This window comes from Bos indicus, chromosome 16 (assembly GCF_029378745.1).
Source record: "Bos indicus isolate NIAB-ARS_2022 breed Sahiwal x Tharparkar chromosome 16, NIAB-ARS_B.indTharparkar_mat_pri_1.0, whole genome shotgun sequence".
NCBI classification, from domain to species: Eukaryota; Metazoa; Chordata; class Mammalia; order Artiodactyla; family Bovidae; genus Bos; species Bos indicus.
In genome coordinates, this window is record NC_091775.1 from 22,251,853 (window position 1) to 22,265,782 (window position 13,930).

Below are 13,930 nucleotides of genomic sequence, written 5' to 3' on the forward strand. Positions count from 1 at the left end.
TGCTTATTTATATATTACATATGTATGTATGCCTTTGTGTAAGGCAAAACTGTTAACGGTAGTTATCTCTTGATAGTGAGATTAGGGGTAGCTTTTAGGGGGATATTTCTTTATGGTCTCATTTTTTGAAATTTTTATCTAGTCAGACAGGAGCAAAACAAAATACTCCAGAAGGAACTACTTGCTCTTCCCTACCAATTACAAGATATCTTGACTTTATTGTACTCAATCATAATAATTTATAGACAATTATCTTTTTTTTTCTGAATACAAAATAATGGCTTGCTAAATTATTTATAAGACAAGGATGAGCAACAAATGTTTCACATTCCTTTTAATTAAAAAGAGTGCACAATGCACAAATATGTGAGAGACATTTTTAAAAACTGTTCATTCACTCTTCTCTGGGATTTTTAACTATTTTGTGAATTGAAAATAATATCAAAATGTCATCTCCTCCTCTTAGAAAGGAAATTAATATCTAGCATTTAATTTTGGTAAGTGATAGGTAGCAGCCTTAGCTGATGCTCTTCTATTAAGATTTCATTTCACCAAATACAACAAAGTGCTTCTGCTCTTTGTAAAGAAGGCTGAGTTGGGAATACTTGTCCCGAAGTGTTGAATAAAGATGCCTTGGTAATTTTGAGAGCTATCTATTTGATTGCTTCAGCTTCAAGGTAGTTCATCACTTCGCTATAATTCACCCAACATTGTCTCATCTCATACACCCGTATTACACTTTCCCATCAGTCCGATTAGAAGTACTGATGCCTTTATCAGATTAATCTCCCTTCCTTTTAGCCTGTCTGAGTTTAGGATAAGCAGAGCCAACACCTAACCATTATGATTAATGCAGTAAGACTTCAGCCTCTGAAATTGCTCAGAGTGAGGTTAGATTTTAAACACACATATGTTACACGTATATTTTAAAATCTACTCCCTGATTAGGATGATTCCATTTAATTTCTTTAATTTTTCTGTGTAACCACTTACTTTTGGAAACTTTGATAGTTTCCAAAAGGCACCTTTGTCTAAATCAGAAGGTACTGTATCCCATCAGCTCACTCCACCATCTTTTAAGTTCCATTCATCTTTCCAGGTGGAAGCATCTCTTTAAAGGCTAGAATGGAGAAAAATTAGCACCATAAGATGAACTCATTGGTTAGTCCAACCTCAGTGTGAGTTTTCTGGCGTGATGAGCTTTTCACTTTTCTCATGTCTTTTTTTGTGATGGGCTTTGGCCCAGGCTATCATTCTGCTAAAAAGTGCAATTGTGAGGCCATATGAGATGTATTTTAATGGAATATTTGTTAGTGTGAAAAGCAGTGTACTTGGTTCCTCTTTTGATAAGAATTTGGCATGGGCTTGACTCAAATCACTAAGAAAAAGAAGTTTAGTTAGTACCTGAATTGGGAAAAGGGTGAAATCCCATTTTTTCCCCCCAAAGGAAATAAGGTCTCAGCAGCTGTGTAAGGAAAAAGGATGATACATGAGGGGAGAGTAAGAATCAGGTATAGAAGCTACATATGTGCCTGTTGGGGTTAAATTTTTGTTTCAACAAGAAAAGTTACTGCACCTGGTCATTCAAGTTGGCACTATGTGAATTCATAAGCCTTTTCAGTTTAGTTATAGTGAACTGGCGATAAACAAAAAACAAAAATCAAAATATCTGTAGTGTTTTTATCCTTTGACTAAAGATAATATAACAAATCACTTACCTCTAGGAAGACATTCTGCTGTAGTTCCTTTATGACTCAGGCAGGCTGGCTGAGTGCTCCCTGAGACTAAGGGCACACACCATCCATGCTGTTGACCAGGACCTGCAGAGGTGTAGACAGAGATCAGAGAAAAGGGTGATTCTAGCAGGCTTAGAAATGAGTCAGATCAGTTCAGCTCAGACCCTTAACTGAGCTTAACTCTAAGTGCTGCTGCTGCTAAGTCACTTCAGTCGTGTCCGACTCTGTGCAACCCCATAGACAGCAGCCCGCCAGGCTCCCCCATCTTGCCTGGGATTTTCCAGGCAAGAACACTGGAGTGGGTTGCCATTTCCTTCTCCAATGCATGAAAGTGAAGTTGCTCAGTCGTGCCCGACTCTTAGCGACCCCATGGACTGCAGCCTACCAGGCTCCTCCATCCATGGGATTTTCCAGGCAAGAGTACTGGAGTGGGGTGCCATTGCCTTCTCCAACTCTAAGTGAGGAATATTTAAATAGAGAATTTGAGAACTCCTGTTATTTTTATTCTTTTGATTTTGCTGTTTTGATTTTAGACAACAAGACAAAATGTAAAAATGAGATTATGGTGTGAAGTGTGTTGAATAGAAGACCCCACTGCATGGAATCCTGGATTCTACTTTGATGGCACCTGAATAACCTTGACTCAAATCTCTCAGCCTCTGAAGTGTTTCCCATTCTCTCTCTCTCTCTCTGTTCTCTCCCTTCCCCTTAATTGGAACCATCTCTGGTTCGTTCAAAACTCCCCAAGTCTAAAAGGAAAATACAAATGAGGATCCTACAGAAAATACACTTAAACCATAATTATGATGATTCAATAAATGTAATATTTTACAGCTGACTACTCATGAATTAACTCCAGTGAGGAAAAAAAAAAAAAAATATATATATATATATAGTGTAGTGGGTCTTTTACCTCTGAGAATGTCTGTCACAACCATAACCCCTGGTGACCAAAAGTACCATAAATGGTTCCACTGAAATGGCCTGACACCATTGCCCTAGTCACAAGTGGTGAGCCAGTGTTGGGAGCCCAAAAAAAAGGGCAGCTAGCATGAAGAGTGAGTGATAAATGGTTTAAAGAATGAGTGGTTTAAAGTAGTTTGGTATGAAGGCTGTGCTCTGAGGGAAACAGCGATTTGTCAGACCACTTAGAGCCCTCCTGGGATGTTGAACTTGAGACACGTACGCATAGACCAGTGAGCATGGAGCAGACATGTAGACACCCTCAGATACAAAAGACTTTTGCAGTTCTTTGCTGAACAGGGAGCATCTGCTTGTGGGCGTCTATCCAGCTCATTGTCTTCACTTAGTAAGTGACTTCTGATTGAAAAGCAAGTATCTGATTCATTTGATTATGAAATTGTAGAGTATTCCTCCTAGCCCTTTGAATCTTTAATAACAATTAACAATCTGCTAGGTATTTTGGAGATCCTGGGCCATTATTTGTTAATTCCAACCTTAGCATGAACTTGTAAGACAATTGCTAGAATTAGAAAAAGTCTGAACATTGCCTACTTCAAAGTTACATGACAAGTCTTATGATTCAGTCTGTAATGTTGCCCTTCTCATTATGATAGTCTAAGCTAGAATTTTTTAAACTGTTTGGTTTTATGAGGTATTGTGTAAGAGCTTATAATTTGTGAAGTTTTATATGAAGAGGATTAAGAAGCAAAGACATCACTTTGTCAACAAAGGTCCATATAGTCAAAGCTATGGTTTTTCGAGTAGTCGTGTATGGATGTGAGAGTTGGATATAAAGAAGGCTGAGTGCCAAGGAATTGATGCTTTAAAATTGTGCTGAAGAAGACTCTTGAGACTCCCTTGGACACCAAGAAGAGCAAACCAGTCCATCCTAAAGGAAATCAGTCCTGAATATTCATTGGAGGGACTGATGCTGAAGCTGAAGCTCCAGTACTTTGGCCACCTGATGTGAAGAACTGACTCACTGGGAAAGACCTTGATGCTGGGAAAGATTGAAGGCAGAAGAAGGAAGTGGCAGAGGATGAGATGGTTAGGTAGCATCAGTGACTCAGTGGACACGAATCTGAACAAACTCTGGGGGATAATGAAGGACAGGGAAGCCTGGCGTGCTGCAGTCCATAGGGCTGCAACGAGTCAGACATGACTTAGCAACCAAACAACAGCAACATCTGAAAAAGATTCATTTTTAAAAAATCATTGTCGATCCTTTTCTATCCTTTTCTTTTAAAAAACAGTTACCATTCATTTAGAGCCAAATTTGGTAAATATATTGGGAATTATAAGTGCTGCTACTGCTGCTGCTAAGTCGCTTCAGTCGTGTCTGACTCTATGTGACCCCATAGACAGCAGCCACCAGGCTCCCCCGTCCCTGGGATTCTCCAGGCAAGAACACTGGAGTGGGTTGCCATTTCCTTCTCCAATGCATGAAAGTGAAAAGTAAAAGTGAAGTCACTCAGTTGTGTCTGACTCTTCGAGACCCCATGGACTGCAGCCTACCAGGCTCCTCCATCCATGGGATTTTCCAGGCAAGAGTACTGGAGTGGGGTGCCATTGCCTTCTCCGATAATAAGTGCAGGTTTGTAGAAAACTCAAATAAGTTAATAATAACAAACTTTTAAAAATAAGACATTTATTGCAAGGAGAGATTTGCTACATTTGGGGGTAGGGGCATAGAAGTAGAATAGAAAAATATGTTATTGGATGTTATGAATTATTTTATGCTGTGAAGTGTAAGAAGTTGAGTAGAAGTAGATAGATTCAGAACAGATCAGAGTCCTCCGAAACTTTATGCATTGAGTCTGTGCGTGCATGTATGCTAAGTTGCTTCATCGTGTCTGACTATTCGCGGCCCCATTGACTGTAGCCTGTCAGGCTCCTCTGTTCATGGGATTCTCCAGGCAAGAATACTGGCGTGGGTTGCCGTGCCCTCCTCCAGGGGAGCTTCCCAACCCAGGGTCACATCTCTAATGTCTCCTGCATGGGCAGGGAGATTCTTTACCACTAGCGCCACCTGGGAAGCCTGCATTGAATTTGTACCAGATAACAAAATGGATGATTCAACTATCAAATTTCATTTACTCTAGAAGCCACTGATGAAAGAAAAAAACAGGATGTTATTGGTAAGTGGGGAGTGTATAACTTGGCCTCTTGTTGTGATGGTTTCTAACTTTACTAAACCTAGTTTCACTCTACCCCGATTATTTTTTTTTCTTTTTTTATAGGATTTATTACTTTATTGTAATGGAATCAATAATTCCTGCTCTTTTCTAATAATAATCTTAAGAGACTGGAATCTTACTATAAGTGTGCTACTTGTACTCACAATATTCAGGGAATCCATTCTTTTAAAATAACTTTCAGCATTAGCTTATGAGCTATTGCATAGCCTTAGTGCTCCAAAGTTACCTGTCCTGGAAACTCAGAAGCAAAACTGTGGGTAATACAAAATTGTGAATTGCCTGCTCCAGTCTGCAAGTTTCACCTGTAGTGAACTACCTTCCTCTCTATCCTTCTCTCTCTCTCTCTCGTGTTATAACACTACACCCAAGAAAAAGAATTCCTGCTGTTGATACATTCTTGAGAACTGCAAAGTATTTCATGATTCAGAATGCCAGTTTTATCTGTCTCACTGATACCCAAACTCTTGAATGATTCAAGTGCTCTGTAGCCAATTTATGTAATATATTCATTTTTCATCATCCCACACCCCTGCCCACCCCATACATACATTTCTGATAACTATAGAGGTATCCAGATGAACCAAATATGACTTCACACTGACGAGAAAGAAGAATGAGATATGGCATCTTATTAGAGAATATAACTAGGGGAAGCAGTCTGTTTCTTCTGAAAAACTATTTAACTATCAATTCATCAACTTATATATACTTTCGTTCCTACATTCCCTATATGAGCTACTCAAGGAAATTAGCAAGACCTAGTGTTTGATTAAAACTGGTGATAACTCCATCACCCATCTTATTCACCTAAATGAACTTTGTGTGAATATTGACCATTAACACATCAAGAGCACTGTGGATGTTCAAAGGCATCTACCTTGACAACATTCAGAATGGGATGGGGTTCTATCCTAGTGTTAGAGCAGACAAAAAATACATCATCACCTGTATTAGTTTGCTCAGGTAGCCGTAACAGAATAGCGCAGACTGCCTGGCTTCAACAACAGAAATTTAACTTCTCATAGTACTGGAGGCAGGAAGTTCAAGATAAAAGTGTCAGTATGGTTTATTTCTGGTAGGCATCTCTTCCTGGCTTGCAGACTGCTCTCTTACTGTATCTTTGCATGGCCTTTCCCGTCTGTACATGCACACACCAAATCTCTTCCTCTTCTAATAAGAACACCAGTCCTTATTGGTTTAGGGCTGCATCTTTAAGACCTCATTTAAACTTAATTACCTGCTTAAAGTTTCTTTCTTTAAATGCATTCACATTAAGGATAGGGCTTCAGCATATGAATTGGAGGGCGTAGAAGTCACATTCAGTCCGTAACATCATCCCAAAGATGGAAACCTATCTTCAACTTTATCACACTGTAGATTAAGGCGACTGGCACTTCCATTAACCGTTGTCCAGAAGCCAAAGTAAATCTTTTTTTAAAGAGCATCTTGAGTCACTACATGTTTCATAAGCAATGACTATATGCAATGAAAAACAAATGAACAAGATAAAACGTAGGAGGGGGAAAAGCCTTACTGAAATGAAGATATTATCTACTTGATAAAGAGTCCAAAATTCTGGTCATAAAGATGCTAACCAATCTCAGGGAAAGAGTGAATGAACTTGGAGGGAACTTTGACAAAGGGATAGAAAGGATAACAAATATCAAATGAAAGTCACAAAACTAAATATAATAGCTGAATTGAAAAATACTAGAGGAATTCAACAGCAGCCCAGAGGAAGCTGAAAAAGAATGAGTGACCTGGAAGTGAGTGCAATGTAACTAAACAAACAAAGTAGAAAAAAGAAAAAAATAATTTTAAAAGTGAAGATAACCTAAGGGATCTATGGGACAACATGAAGTGGAACAAATTTCACATTATAGGGGTCTCAGAAGGAGAAGAGAGATGGAAAGAGGCAGAAAACTTATTTGAGTAAATAAGGGCTGAAAACTTTCCTGACCTTTCTGGAAGAAGATCCAGGAAGCCCAGGGAGTTCAAATAAGATGAGCCCAAAGAGATCTACACCAAGACACATTTATAATCAGAGGTTAAAAACAGAGAATCTTTAAAGCAGCAAGAGAAAACTAACTTGTTCCATACAAGGGAGCCCCTATAAGAGTGGAAGGGGGTGGGAGGCAGACAAACCAAAGCCCTGGAGAGTACCATTCTCTCTGAAGATGGCAGCCACTCCCCTGCCCCACCCATGAGAAGGCAGACCCAATACAAGAGAAGCTGGGCATATTTCCAAGAAAATTCTCTGCTTGAGGTGTTGACAAAGATTTCAGTTGTCAAAACATTGTGAAAATCGTACAAAGTGCAACCAGACCTGGGTTCTTCCCTTTGTTGGCAGTTTGGGCAACTCTAATGGCTGTTGCAGGTTGGCTCTGTCTCTCAGCTCTGCATGATCTTGGCATCATTTCTTAACCTCTCTAAACCTCAGTTTTCTCATCTATAAGAACTAGAAGAATAATACTTTCCTCTCAGGGTTATTAACAGGACTGATTACATGTTAAAATCACTTAAGACTATGCCTCTAGTTCGTAAGTGTCTCAATAAATGATTGTTGTTATTTTTATTGCCAGAGTACTCCCTGAGGATAACTGAAAGGAAAAAAGTGTGACAGCCTGAAACAAGGACACACAGCTACTGCTTTCCATGCCCGTATTTTCCTGTCATCCCTATCTTTCTCCTCTCCCTCTAACTGACTTTCCATCTTAAATCTTCTCCTGCTCTCACCCTGCGAAAGGCTCAGAAGTCACCACCAGTTGCTTAGAATGAAAATGGGAGTGGAGCAGCTGGAAGATCTATTTCTATTTCTGTTACACAACGTTAAGTCTCCAATCTCATTTTTTTTTTCCCTCATAGAAACACTATGAAACTTGTTTCTAAAATTTTGTTCCCGTTTTGGAGAAATTGGGATGTGTGTTGGATTGGATTTTTTGTACTAGCCCTGGACACCTAACCACAATAAATAATGTAGAGTTATTTTCAGAGGTAGGTGCTTCACAAGTTCAAAAAGAAAATTTGGTACATACCTGTCTTTTGACACGGGACTTCTTGTGCCACATTATTAAGACTTAAATTTCATACATGTACAAAATGTTCAGGGTAATCTCATAAAGTGAAAACCCATATGTAATTGTATTTTCATTTTAGCTTTCATTACTCAAGCTACAAACACACATAAGAAATAGAGCATTTTACATTCAAAAACCCCTGATCCTATATTTTGATAATATTCAACTGCAAAAATAAGAAAAATAAGAGACAAGCCTTGACAGAGAGATGTAAACCTTAAGGGTAAATGAGAAAGTAAATAACAATCACCTCTATAATAAAACATTTATTTTACTAAATTTCAACCATCTACAGTTGATTTCAGGTATTCAAGATGTGTTTGAATGTACTTATCTATCTGGCTGTTTGACTCAATATTTACATTGAAAATCAGTGATGTTTAAGAATTAAGCATCATTTGCATGGTGTAGTTCAAATGTTCAAATTATTCTAATTAATATTTCCAAAGCCATAAGCGTAGGATTTGTTATCCCCATAGTCAGATGAAATTAAGCCAGAACAGGTAACTAAACAAATGTCATATGGAAAATAGCAAAACTGGGACTGGACCTAGTACAGGTCATCAGCTCAGGCTCTTCGCTGTTATTTTGGAACGGCACCCCCGGCGGTGGTTGCTAACAGTCCTCCGGAGACCCTGCCTTTGCTTCTTTCGCAGGAAACAGCATCCTGGAACCGAGAGCATATATCAATCTTCTCCTTCCTTTTAGTGAACAGTTCCACTCTTTGGCGCAGATCAAGGTGGTGATGGTGATCTCTTTTGCTGTACTTTTTAAGGTTCAGCAAAACCAGCCCATTTCCTTGTGCCTACTGTTATGAAGGAAGAAAGTGTTGTGTTTTTGTTTTGTTTTTTCATTGCAGCGAGTGACTTCATTTTATAAGGCAGGGCAAAAGCAAGACAGCAAGAAAAGGAACATGAAATCTCATTTTGGGAATAAAGAAAACAATCATTTCAAACAGTCCCTAATTATGTGTAAGTACATGTGTGTAGAATAAAAATGTAGAATGCCATTAAAGCATTCGAAGTATCTCGACAAAAATTACACATGGGAATTCTATGGTCCCACATCTTTACGGCCGTTCTCTCTCAAGTCACTGGCTTATTGTACCAGAATATCCTCCCTTTAAAGAAAAATAAGCAGAAATAAAGAGACCAGCTCAGCACCAAGAAGAGGGAAAAAAGTGAGAATAACATATTGGGAACAGAAACTGCAGTCTAACTAGTGCCTTCCCACCTTCATTACCATCCTTCCAAATAAATCTCCCTGCTCCTCTTGAGCTGGCAAATAAAAAAATCAACCCACAAGATATATGTGCGTGCTTCTCCTGATGAGCATCACCATCCATCTACAGGACGTCCCACATGCCAGTTTGAAGATGGGCTAGAGGGAGAATTAAAGACTTCAGAAAGTCCACAGCATAATCAAGAAGGCTTTTTTCTTCTGACTACACAGCTTTCATCTCTGTCTTGTGTGATTTTCTCCCCATCTCCTTCACTCTGTGGCAAAGACCCTGATTGCTGATGGGACATTAACTGATCATATAGTTAACCTTCCAGGGCAACCAATTGGTTTCAAATCTATGGTACCAGGGCCTTTGATAAGTTGCATTTTTGGCAAGGACTGTTAATTCAGGTATATCCACATTTACACATTAGAATATTTTTTTAAAGATTTTTTTTTAATGTGGACCATTTTTAAAGTCTTTATTGAATTTGTTACAATATTGCTTCTGTTTTATATTCTGTTTTTTTTTTTGTTGTTGTTGTTGTTGTTGTTTGGCTTTGAGGTATGTGGCATCTTAGCTCCTTGACAAGAGATTGAACCCACGACCCCTATATTAGAAGGTGAAGTGTTAACCACTGGACCATGAGGGAAGTACCAGAATCTTGAATTGTGAGATTTTAAAAGATGTCCAGTTTCAATGTATTTTTTTAATTAAAAAATACTTTAAAATACTATGACAGGGTGCAGACATTGCCTCAAATTGGAATGAAATTTCAGTGGAAGAACTAAACATATTTACCTGAAATTGTTAGATATTTTTCTTTATTTTTAGTTCAATACAAGTAACCCTGCTCTTGAAGGTGATTTTTTTCATTGCTTGAGGTTTGATGGCCTGTGGTAAATTTCCTAAAAAATTATTGATCTTTTTAGGAAATCTTCTTAGGAAAACTTCTCACACCTGCTGGGATTGTTTCTAAGATATGCATATCCCTGCTTGAGTATTCCGAAGTCTTGAGAATAACTCTGCCTCTCAGGAGAGTATGTTCCATTCGAGGCTTTTTAAATTATGTACGATTTCTTTGTTATCTGAAGACTAAGACTTCATGTATTGGTACTAATTCAGTGCTTTAGAATGAATTGAGTTTCTTGTTCATATGCTGTCCTTCAGGCGTTTGGAAAAGATACCATGACTCACCTGAGATTTCTTTTCTCCTTAAATGTCTGTAGGTTCCAGAACTTCATCCTCAGTTTGTCTTTACTATTCCCTCTCCATGGCAGACGTCGCTAATCACAACCTTCATTTCTACTGACCAGACTTCAGAATCCTTCTCCACAGGGCTCCCCATGCAGCCACTATTCCATTTGAATTGGAATGTGCTGTGTGCTGTGTGCTGTGCTAAGTTGCTTCTACTGTGCCCAACTCTTTGCAAACCCCTGGACTGAGGAGATCCCAGGCTCCTCTGTCCATGGGGTTACCCCAGCAAGAATACTGGAGAGGGTTGCCATTTCCTCCTCCAGGGGATCTTCCTGACCCAGGGATTGAACCCATGTCTCCTGCATTGACAGGCAGAATCTTTACCACTGAATAACCTGGGAAGCCTTTGGAATGTGAATTGAACCATGAATTTAACCCTATTTGTTATTGTTGGGATTTTGGTTTCAATATGATAAAATTCAGTGAAGATGAAGGTGGAGAGTGGATTAAAGCTCTTTATTAATTTGAACACGCTCTAGTTTGGGTACTAGTCCAAGGTTGATGTCAGTGTTTCCTTCGAATTAAATTAAGGAATTATACAGGATGTCAACCATGCCCTTGATGATGCAGATTCCATTAAAAATAACTGTTTCTGAGCAGATCATTGGAAGCAAAATACCCACATTTGGCAAGAATCTCAGTGCTAGATTATTAAGAGAAGAAGGCAGTAAAAGTGAATGACTGAGTGGTATCTGTAAACATTATGTCAGAACTTTTGTTTGGCTTGGTTTAAGAAAGGATTAATTAGTTTCTATTCATTTTTATTCAAGTCTATATATTTCACAGCTTGTGTCAAACACCCACAGTCCAGAATATCCTCCCTTGACAGCTATGTATGCTTTCTGTTCACAGCAGGTTTCATTTAGGAGAGCTATTTCTTTATGAAATACTGAAAGAAGGTTTTTAGAAGAAGATCTTGCTTAGAAGCTTAATCTCCTTTTACACTCATCTTCACCTTCTGCCAAGAGAACTGGAGAATGTTCTCTCTTTGTTGCATGAGATCATGCTCATCTACTGCCAAACTTCAGAGAGGCCACCCAGACTACATATTTCTCCATCTGTCAGCACCAGGAAGCCTTTGCAATTTATGGATGGATAATTATCAATACAAGTTTGTGTCTCTTTCTCTGGGTGCAAGCTTCTGGGAAGAAGTTAGGGTGTGAAAATAGAGGGCCTATCTGTGATAAATCTGTGTTAAACTTGTTAGGTTTTATTTTATTTTTTAAAATAGTCAGGTTGCCTTCAAACAATAACAAAGCGCTGCATTTCTCCTCACTTGGCTTATATATTCCGTATATGCTTGCTGGTGGCACAGACCAAAGAAACATCAAGTATCTCTGCTTATGGCTAGAAATCACTATAACAAGAGTTTGTTTACTTAGAACGATGGCCCAAATGCCTTTGCTTAATAAGAATGGAAGAACTATTACGTGAGTAAATCTTCCAGTCGGGGGCGGGGGGAGGGGGGACTCCAGGGAGATAGTTGGCCTGAAAGAAGGCCTTGGTGGCAAAATGGGTAAGAATTCTTGATAAGGAGTCCTGTTGACTCAAAGAGTGTTGGTACCATGTAAATCTTGCTAAAGAGCCTGGTTTAGGAGGGAAGATGATTAAGTCTGTCATAAGTTTACTTTGAAGTGAGTATATGATATTTCAGTGAAAATGTCTGATAGAATGTGAAGTTATGAAGTGGTGGTTCTGGTGAAAAGTCAGGACCAAAACTACAGATTTAGGCATCAGTCAGGATGTAGATTAAGTCTGAATTACTGACAGGGAATTAGTTCACCAAAGTAGTTAAAAAGGAAGCCTAGGAACAGAGGAGAGAAGAGAATGTAAAGGAAAAAAAGTGGAATAATGTAGACTGTCACAGAGGCCTAAGGAAAAGAGCGTTCAGAGAGGCCTTTATCATCACCTTCAAACACTGTCCCTGAAGATGATGTCAGACGGTTAGAGAGAAAAAGCTTATTTGAATTGCTTTTCTTTATCACTGGTGCTTTCAGTTGCTTCCAGTTTCATCCAGTAACCAAACCATTCTCACTGATTTTTGTCATGTGCTTCTGTTCATGGTTGTAATTCAGCTGTGCTGTGCTGTGCTTAGTTGCTCAGTCATGTCCGACTCTGTGATTCCATGGACTGCACACAGCCCGCCAGGCTCCTCTGTCCATGGGGATTCTCCAGGCAAGAATACTGGAGTGGGTTGCCATGCCCTCCTCCAGGAGATCTTCCCAACCCAGTGATTGAACCCAGGTCTCCTGCATTGCAGGCAGATTCTTTACCAGTTGAGCTACCAGGGAAGTCCATAATTCAGCTAGGTCATCATAACGAGGACATGAACTTAGAAGTCCTCTTGACTAAATGTGGTGGTTGCATCATCTCTATTTCATGGCATCTCTGAGCTCCTTAGCTAAGGATAAGAATGGAGTTCTGGTTATGAAATGAAATCCCTTCCTATGATTGTAAAAAGTAAGGTTTAGGACTTTGGGATTATTAACATAGCACCACGATAGACTGAGCTAACTAGCTAAACTTTTGATTCATGTTGTATTGTATGTGCCCAATTGATTCAATGGATCAACAGGTTATTACTTTAAAGAAATATATATGTGTGTGTGTGTGTGTGTGTGTGTGTATATATATATATGTATATATATATATATATACATAAAGTATATAGTTCCTTTTAACAACTGGTTGTTAGCAAAGAGGAGGACAGAAAAGACAAATATATATATGGAATGTGATTTCTTCCAAGTGACTTGCAGAATAATGTAAACCTTTTGCTCATTGGTTATGATGTTGATCCATCTTGTGAAAAGTGTGCTCCTAATAACACAGAAGACCCAATAAACTCTTCACTTTTCTGTTTTCCATCTTGGCTCTTCAGTCTTGCAGTTGAGTTCCTGTTCACCATGCCAGAGATCAACTAAATTCTCAGAAACAGATGGTGTTCCCTTTACTACCAACTCATCCCTCTGTAGTTCTACAGTTGGCAAGGCCAGATGGAGTCACATCCTGAAATTAAACTTCTCACCAAATTCTTATAAAGTAAGCAGACGTGTTATTAATGTGGACTTCTGGACGTGGAACAATACACAGAGATGATTGATTAGAAATGCTAATTAAAGGCAACACAGTGGAAGGACTGAAGCAGTGAGTTCATTCTGAAAATAAGGAGCGGATTTATATCCCCTATTCTTTGAGTCACAAAACTGAATCAGGAATATATTCTCAAGTGGTTGGCCAAATGACCATTGCTTGCTTGTGGTTTTGCATTTATTCTCAGACATCTAAAACTGCGAGCAGATAAATCCAGCAGAACTCATAGATGATATATTAAGTCTCAGAAATATTTTTTTTACTTGGGTACAGAAAAATTGGAGCAGACTCAAACTTCTCTTAAGTCCACTGGTGTTTCGTTATCCAAAATTCACTTTAAAAAGGAAATCTAATGATATGCTGAGTGTGACAAGGAGCTTAGAG

General features: G+C 38.8%; 1 protein-coding gene across 3 annotated transcripts in view; it reads left to right on the top strand.

The window, feature by feature from the left end:
• SPATA17 (spermatogenesis associated 17) overlaps positions 1 to 13,592 on the top strand; it is a 243,114-nt gene extending 229,522 nt beyond the window's left edge. For 2 of the 3 annotated variants that reach the window (XM_019976943.2, XM_019976945.2), the window contains one exon: positions 2,270 to 13,318. The gene's annotated coding sequence lies outside the window, so the exon portion shown is untranslated. The other variant, XM_019976944.2, reaches the window with a different exon arrangement.
• The last annotated feature ends 338 nt before the right edge of the window (positions 13,593 to 13,930 follow it).